We start from the raw sequence: 9,236 nt of genomic DNA, 5'->3' as shown, positions 1-9,236 counted from the left end.
TCCACTCCCAGATATATACCCAAGAGAACTGAAAACATATGTCCGCACAAAAATTTATACAAAAATGTGCATAGCAGCATTATTCATAATAGCTAAAAAGTAGTTAACAACCCATGTATATACCCATCAGCTGAGGAATGGATAAATAAAATGTGATATATCCATGCAATTCATCCATACAGTTCATCCACAAAATGAAATTAAGTACCGATATATGTTACAACATGGATTAACCTTGAAAACATTATGCCACGTAAAAGAGGCCAGACAGAAGATATCACGTATTGTGCGATTCCATTTATATGAAGTGTCCAAAATAAGCAAATCCACAGAGACAGAAAGTAGATTAGTGGTTGCTAGGGACTGGGGTTTTGGTGAAATGAGGATTAACTGCTAATGGATAGGAGATTTCTTTGGGGTGATAAAAATAGTTTAAAATTAGATAGTGGTGATGGTTGCTCAACTCTGAATTTACTAAAAACCACTGAGTTGTACATTTAAGGGGCTGAATTTTATGGTATTTGAATTATATCTCAGTAAAGCTTTTACAAAAGTAAACTGATAGAGGATAGATATAGCTAGATAAAGGGGAAAAAGGGAGAGCAAGAAGTAGGGAGGAAGGAAGGAAGGAAAACCTGTATCATCTGAAAATGTGTTTTAGGACGTTAGGAAGGAAGGGATTGTGATAATCTACAGGAAAGACAGTTCGCTCTGCAAATTTGGTTCTCTGGGTGGTTGGAGAACCAACAACTGAAGCTGACTGTGGCTCCAGGACATTAACTGACTCACTGCCTTCTCAGGCCCACACCTGACAAGATGCTGTTTTTGGTTGTCACCACGTAGGAAACCTCACTGTTCCTTCAGAATGGCAGCATCAGGCCTTGAAGGAGTTAGCTTTTTAAAATGGTAGGTGTCAGATGATTGCTCGTTGGATTTCCTTGAGGTGTAGGGGAGCAGAGGCAAAGGAGAGGAAGCTCTTCCTCAGGGCAGCAACCATATTTCTTTTCCCTCTTTGTGTTTGCTTCAGTGCCGGGCACTTGGCCTGGAATGTATTTAACACAACTATTTCCCTAACATCTCCTGGAAAGTCTATGTAAAGAATCTTTTATGGTCCCATAAACTCATGTCTGGACAATAAAAAATTTTGGTAAAGATATGAATAATCAAGTAAATGAGTATTACAACAAAACCTCCATGTCAGAGAGGATGGAGTCATAAAGGAGAGGACCGTGTGGGACATCAGGATTACTCAGCCACACCGCTAGTGCTGTGTACAGTATGGTGTTGTCTTGGTGCAGGGTGCTCTGCCAGGTGAAGACCTGGAATGCTGAGGGCTGATCTAAGTGGCAGTGAGGCCAGGGTGACAGACAGAAGGCAATGGCAGCACATGTTTCTTGTCACTGTTACATGTAGTTGTTTGGTCTCTACCCAAATTTGTTTGGGGTGTTCCTGAAATGATGTAATAGTGAAATTTTATTTTAGCATCAGAATGAACAAACACCTCCCTCAGATTTTAACTGAAGTGCCACTCTACTTTGTAAATGCCGTCTTGCACAACCCTCCCCTCATCTCCTGACCCTCTTCCCTGCTTTATTTTTCTCCAGAGAACTCACCATCGTCTAACATGCTGTGATTTACTATATTATTTGGTTTACTGTCTTCCTTCTCCCACAAAAATGAAGCTCAATGAGAAAAGAGATTTTTACAGTTTTGTTCACTGTAGTATCTCCAGTACCCAAAAGAGTGCCTGGTATTCATTTGTTACATATGAGTGACAGCATGAAAGCAAAGTGAAAGACTTCATGACTTTTCATAGAGCATGTAATTTTTCTAAATAACAGGACAATCTATCCATATAGTTTTGCATGCAGTATAGCAAAAAGTATTACTGTTGGATACTTGGTATCATTTTAAGAACTCAAAGAAATAAAAATTTGCTGTCACTTCTCAGGGGATACCCAAAACCAAACCAAACCCAGTGCCATAGAGTCGATTCCGACTCATAGCGACCCTATGGGACAGAGTAGAACTGCCCCACAGAGTTTCCAAGGAGCACCTGGCGGATTTGAACTCCTGTCCCTTTGGTTAGCAGCTGTAGCACTTAACCACTACGCCACCAGGGTTTCCTCTCAGGGGATAGGCAATGCTTAAAGGGAAAATGAGAGAGTGGCAATGTGGAACTATGTGAGGCTCGGGGAAGCGTCTTTCCCAGCGTGCCCCTGCAATAAGCAAAGCATCCAGGATGCCAGCACGTGAACTTCCTGTCCATCTTCCTTTAAGACAGGTCTTTCCGTTTTTTTTTTTTTTTGACTACCACCCTCAGTAAGAAACCCATTTTATTTATCTGTTTTTTTAAATATGTTTATTTTGTTGCTGCTGTTGAGAATATACACAGCAAAACCAACACCAGTTCTACAGTTTCTACACGTACCATTTAGTGACATTGATTACATTCTTCAAGTTGTGCGACCATTCTCACCCTCCTTTTCTGAATTGTTCCTCCCCCATTAATATAAATTCCCTGCCCCCTAAGGTTCCTATCAAGGAGCCCCAGTGGCGCAGTGGTTAAGCACTCCACTGCAGTTCGAACCCACCAGCAGCTCTGTGGGAGGAACATGTGGCAGTCTGCTTCTGTAAAGATTACAGCCTTGGAAACCCTATGGGGATGTTCTGCTCTGACCTTTAGGGTCGCTATGAGTCTGAATCCACTCAATGGTAATAAGTTAAGGTTCCTATCTAAACTTTCAAACGGCTGTTGTCAATTTGATCCCATATACATAATTCTTAAAAGACCATAATGTTCAAGGCAGACATTTTTTACTAGTTAAGCTATTGTTTGGTTTTAAGAAGACTTCAGGATATTTTTGGTTTAAGGCTTAAAAATTATCTCAGGGCAATAGTTTCAGGTGTTCATCCAAACTTCATGGCTCCAAGAATTCTGGAGTCCGTGAGAATTTTAAATTCTGTTCTCCATTTTCCCCCTTTTGATCAGGATTCTTCTATGGAATCTTTGATCAAAATATTTAGTAATGGTAGCATACCGTTCTTCCGGTCTCATGGCAACGGAGGCACTTGTTCATGGAGGCCTTTAGCCCCATGTTCTGTATCCTCCTCCTATTCCTGATTTCCCTTTTTCCTTTGCTATTCTAGGTGAACAGAGACCACTTGTTGTGCTTTGGCTGGCTGCTTGCAAGCTTTTAGGACCCCAGGCACTACACATTGAACCAGAGGGTAGAACAGAGGCACTAAATATGTTATTAGGCCAATTAACTCAGACATCCCATGAAATCATGACCTTAAACTTCCAACCCTAGGAACCAAATCCCATGGGGTGTTTGGTTGTACATAAGTGGGCTCAGCAGCTCTTTTTTTTTTTTTTTCAAATCATTGTAAATATATCTATCACACAACTTTTGCCAACTCAGCTTTTTATAGGTGTACAACTTATTGGCAACAATTACAATAATCGGCTGTGCAGCCCTACCCTTAACCTATGCAATATTTTCATTATCAGTAACCCCCTCTTTCCCCTCCCTCCCACCCTTGGTAGCCAGTAATAAACTTTGTTCTCTATATATTTGCCTTTTCTTATCTTTTTATGTAAGTGAGGTCACACAATGTTTATCCTCTTGCGATTGACTTATTTCACTCAGCATAATGTCTTCCAGCTCCACCCATATTATAGTGTATCAAGACTTCATTTCTCTTACTGGCTGAGTATTATAGAAATACATTTTAAATAGCAGCCCAGTACACACAGACACACACATGCACACACACGCACACACACACACTTAAAACTAAGAAGAAGTTTCCAGAGACAATGTTTTACCTTACTACCTGGGTTGCACTTTTCTATTTTATTTTTTTAAAAAATGTTAATCACAACATTGGTTTCCTTCCATCAAATTTATTTTCTGACTCTCTAATAGATTGCCACTGTGGCCTGGGTTCAGGGTAGATAAGTGTGTGTTGAGGGGGGGATGTTTTACCAGAGAACTAATAATTACAGGGTTCATGTGGGTCTGGTGTTTTAATCATTGCTGTGGACCAGGACCCCTAAGATAGAAAAAATTAACATGAAAATTAGTGGTTCTGAGATGATAGTACTGCTGGTCACCTGGCAGAGCAACACAAAAACCCCTTTATAGGAATAGGTCTGAACCCAGACCATATGAGACTTCTGCCAAATGTGAACTCACAATCCAAAATTACAATAACGTGAGGAAACAATCCATCCTGAGCAAGAGTCCTAATGGCATCCTTCAGTTCTGGCCTCCAATGCCCCTAAATACAGATAAATTGTGTCACAAGTAGGTAGAAAGAACTATCAGTCACGTGTGCCTCTTCCTCTCAAGGAAAGTTACCATTTTTTCTTCTATAGACTTTGGTGATTTTTTTTCCCCCAAGCTTGTTGAGTTTAAACCCTGCACACCTCACTTTCTCCAGGAAGCTTTCCTAAGCTGAGGTCTTACTGCCAGCTGCCCTCTGATTCTTTTCAATGTTTACCTTGTGTCACTATTGTAGATGTACATGTCTTGTCTCCTGCTGAAGATAGCGACTTCTTAGAAGGTAGGATCCTTGTCTGATCTGTTTTTGAGTTCCCCACAATGCCTTTCCTGGTGCCTTGGACATAGTAGGTGCTTAGTAAATGTTTGCCCTAAGAGCTAATTCATCTTTAATTTAGTATGTTATAAACATTCAAAAATTTAGAATGTATCCGTTAGGAATTATATTAGCGCTAGTAACCGAGGCAGTTCAGAGCTTGGCTGCTAACCAAAAGGTTGGCAGTTTGAACCCACCCAGTGGCCCCGTGGGATAAAGACCTGGCTATCTGCTCCCGTAAAGATTACAGCCCAGAAAACCCTATGGGGCAGTTCTGCTCTGACACTTGGGATCACTATGAGTCGAAATCAACTTGAGGACATCTAACAACAATAATCGAGAACCTATTGTCTTAGTCATCTACTGCTGACATAACAGAAATACCACAGTGGTATTTTAAAGAAGTGAAATTTATTCTGTCAGAGTCTAAGAGGCTAGAAGTTTGAATTCATGGCTCCAGCTCCAGGGGAATGCTCTCTCTCTCTGTCAGCTCTGGAGGAAGGTCCTTGCCATCAATCTTCCCCTGGTGGAGGAGCTTTTCAGCGCAGAGACTCTGGGTCCAAAGGATGCATGCTCCTGCCCTTCTTTTTTGGTGGTATGAGGTCCCCATGTTGCTCTGCTCGCATCCCTCTTTTATATCTCAAAAGAGGTTGAATTAAGATACAACCTAATCTTGTAGATTGAGTCCTGCCTCATTAGTATAACTGCCGCTAATCCTCATTGACATCATAGAGCTAGGATTTACAGCACACAGGAAAATCACATCAGATGACAAAACAGTGGACAGTCACATAGTACTAGGAATCATGGCCCAGCCAAACTGACAGATATTTTGAGGGGACACAATTCAACCCATAAAACCTATTATAGTAGCTTAAGTAAATTAAACAAACATGAGAGAATCACGTAAAAAAAGTCACTAGTGTGCTAGTCCAGGGTTGGTAAGATGCTTCCACAAAGTCATGAGGTACCTAGGCACATCTGTCTTTCTGCTTTGTAGTTTTTAGCATTTTCCTTTCATCTACAAGGTTACAAGATGGCTGCCAGAGCTCCAGCCCCCATGTCAGCATTTTAGGAAAACTGAAAGGGAAGGGCGAGGCCAAATGGGCTCTTCTCTCATCCAGGCCAGCCCTCTTTAAAGAGAGCTTCAGGAAACACCAAAGGAATACTTTTATTTAAATTTCCTTGAATTACTCTCATCTCCACCCTTAACTGCAAAGGAGGCTGAGAAATACCTTGTGTGTGTGTGTGTGTGTGTGTGTGTGTGTGTGTGTGTGTGTGTGTGTGTGTGTGTGTGTGTGTGTGTGTGTGTGTGTGTGTGTGTGTGTGTGTGTGTGTGTGTGTGTGTGTGTGTGTGTGTGTGTGTGTGTGTGTGTGTGTGTGTGTGTGTGTGTGCGCGCTTGGCACATTAGCCTCTGGAACAAAATCTGAGTTACGTTGCTAAGGAAGAAGGGGAGACTGGATATTGGGTAAACAGCCTGTGGTCTTTGTCATAAAATGTCTTAATCATTGCTCAGTAAGTAAGTATGTTTTTCATTTTGTTTTTGTTTTCTTTGTTTCTAATAGGTATTAATTGTTTCTTCAACATTTTTATTCTTTTCAAAGTCTGTAGATAAGTTATTGAAATTTACCCAGACTCCACGCTTCACACCCAGGGATTTTAGTATCATACAATCTACTCGATAACCTTCTCCTCTTCAAATGCGCTTTGTCCGTCTTTATCCCTGAGTAGGCGTGACACCATCTGGTGTTTCTGTGTCTCACTTAGAGCCACATCCAACATCATCAGACTAATCAAAAGGTGAGAAGGGCTGGGGTTAGTGGCACAAATCACTTGGTAATTAAAAATCCCCTTGGTTGTAATATTTGCTCCCTGCCCAATAACATATCCACTGCAGAATTTTGATAAAGTACTCTTACATTAATCATGGGCAGTTGGAAGCTTAGGGTGTGAGTTTGATTGTTAGATAGATGCTATGGCTGATAAGAAGTTTTAAATTTCAAAAAGGCAAATTCCTCCTAAGAATTATTTAGATGACTTTGGTACAAGGGTCGCTATGAGTGAGAATCAACTTGGCGCAACAGGTTTGGTTTGGTTTTTGGTCGGTACAAGTGACTAAAGATAATAAATGATTTGTTTAATCATCCATTCCATTCAGTCAACAATCGTTGAACATATACTATTTGCCAAGCATTGTGTTAGTTGCTAGAGATATAAATGAGAATTTAAAAATTGTAAAAATGTCAGCAATAAAGATATGTTGGAGGGCTAAAATGAATAGCAGGAAACTGAGATGAGTAATTTCAGAAAGCCTACCGGAAAATTAATAATAGCAGAAACTAAGCTTGGATATTTTGTAATTCTCTGTTAGCCACACAAAATTAAATTGGAAATTCTGAGACAATTTAGGCATGTGGGATTTTGACATGTACAAATTAGAAAATCTTTATAAATAGAAGAAATAGAACAAATATATGACATAATATAGAAATCAGGTAACCTGGATAGTCAGCGATTCTAAATGAAAGATAAGAAAGAGGATGTAATTAATTACAGCTGAGTAAATGGTCAGAGTTCCACCAAAATATTCTAAGCTTTAGTGCAGGAATTTACATGAGAGTGACACAAAATAAAACTTAAAGCCAAAGCCTGGAAAACACCCACTAATTTACAGGCAGGTCCTTTTTTTTTTTTTTTTTTTTGCAAAGGTCATTGGATTGTCAGAGACTGAAATCCGTTAATTTCAATTGACCAGTTAGTGAAAAAAAAAATCTTTTTTTTTTTTTTTGTACAGCTGGCCAAATCTCAGCTGAAAGTCATAGATTTGCAAACTGTGATGTCATGGCTAGCCAGGCCTGCCCATAAGAAGTACACAGCCTGGAGCTGCTGGGGTCCTGCCCCATCGACCCCCAGTATATTTTCCTTGGAGCCCATGTCACCATCCCAGGTTTTTGACCTAGTAATGTCAGCTGGTCTGACATGCTTGTTTTCTTCCCCTTGGTTGGATGAATAATTTATCATCTCTGGAAAATATAAAAACTCAGTGTACTCTTATGTAAGTTGTGTTTAAATATAACCATTATGATGTCCTATGCATATTCTGCTTATTTTTTAAATGGCTTTTAAAATGCTTAAAAGGATTTTATCTATGAAATTTATAAGGCTGATTTAGTCCGTTGACAAGAGTTGTTTAACCTGCTTGGGAAAATTTCGTTTCTTACATTTGTTATCCTCTCTTAGTGGTATTTGAAATGTTTGAGAGGATCAACAAATTAAAATTGTACTTTGAAATAGCCAAGGGAATTTGATTAATTAAATATGTATTTTTTTATGATGTTTAATAGTACATGTACTAGCTAACAGGAAAAGTGAAACTGCTTATTTTGATTAAAATTATAAAATGCATATGTAAAATAAGAGCTGTAAGTTAAACTTAAGTGTTTAGGGAAAACAAAGTTTTTAAGTGTATATCTGTGGTGATATAATATGGAGTAAAACAAAAGTAATAGTAAAGATACTTCCTGTACACAAAAGCCTCACTAGGACAGTAAAAGCCACTGACACCTACCACTGCTCAGAGAATTTGAATCTTTAAAAATGTACCTGGCACTGAAATGACAATTTTGAATACTGATGTAGGAAGAAGTGGTTTAAAACAGAATGGCTGATAGTGGTTCCTAGTGTTTATCATAGATGTTACATACTGGAAGAGCATTAAATCGATTTTTCCATCGCAAGTGTCTTCTAATTATACTTTTTTTGATTTCAGAGGCCTTTTCCATTTTATTATTTGTTGATTTCTCTGCCTTTGGCATCACCTTTTCTTTCAGTTTCCTCTTTAAAAAAAATTTCTCTCTACAAGATATAAATACTACTATTAATCTTTAAAAATTTATCAATACAAGATGTAACTACTCCTTTTGATCTTTCAAAATATCATTTTAGTATATTTTTCTTAAATTTTAAAAGTAATAGATGCTCACTAGAGCATATATGAAAATGCAATAGTTACAGTAAAGCAGTGCATTATTGGAAAAGTTAGACAAATAGGTTGATAGGACAGAATAGAAAGCCCAGACATAAACTTACACATAAATTGTTAATATTTTCAAAGAGGCAAGGTATTTCAATAAGGAAAGAAAAATCTTTTCAACAAATGGTGCTGAAATAACTAGATAAACATAGAAGAAAAAATTAGACCTCACCCTCTACCTTACACAAGACATAAAGTTAATTCAAAACAAACCATAGACCTCAATATAAAAACTAAAATTATAATAGAGGTGGAGCCAACATGGCACCCTAGGCAGACACCCTCTGCAGCAAAGACCTGAAAAACCAAGTAAAACAGATACATATGTCAGTCCCAGAATCCTAAGCATGAAATGAAGAGATAAAGAACTAGATTAAACACCAAATGGAAGAAGAAATTGAAGGAAAACAGAGAACAAGGAGAGATACAGAGGAAATGGACAAATTTCTAGAAACACACTACCTGCCTAAAGTAAAACAAGCTGATATAGAAAATCTGAACAGACCCATACTAAGAGAAGAGATTGAAGGGGGAAAAAAAAAAAAACTCCCAACAACAAAAACTAAAAACCGGGCCAGGATGGCTTTCTGCAGAATT

The sequence above is a fragment of the Elephas maximus genome, chromosome 13 (genome assembly GCF_024166365.1).
Source record: "Elephas maximus indicus isolate mEleMax1 chromosome 13, mEleMax1 primary haplotype, whole genome shotgun sequence".
Classification (NCBI taxonomy): Eukaryota; Metazoa; Chordata; class Mammalia; order Proboscidea; family Elephantidae; genus Elephas; species Elephas maximus.
The sequence above is the reverse complement of the archived record's forward strand: the minus strand, read 5'-3'. Positions refer to the sequence as shown.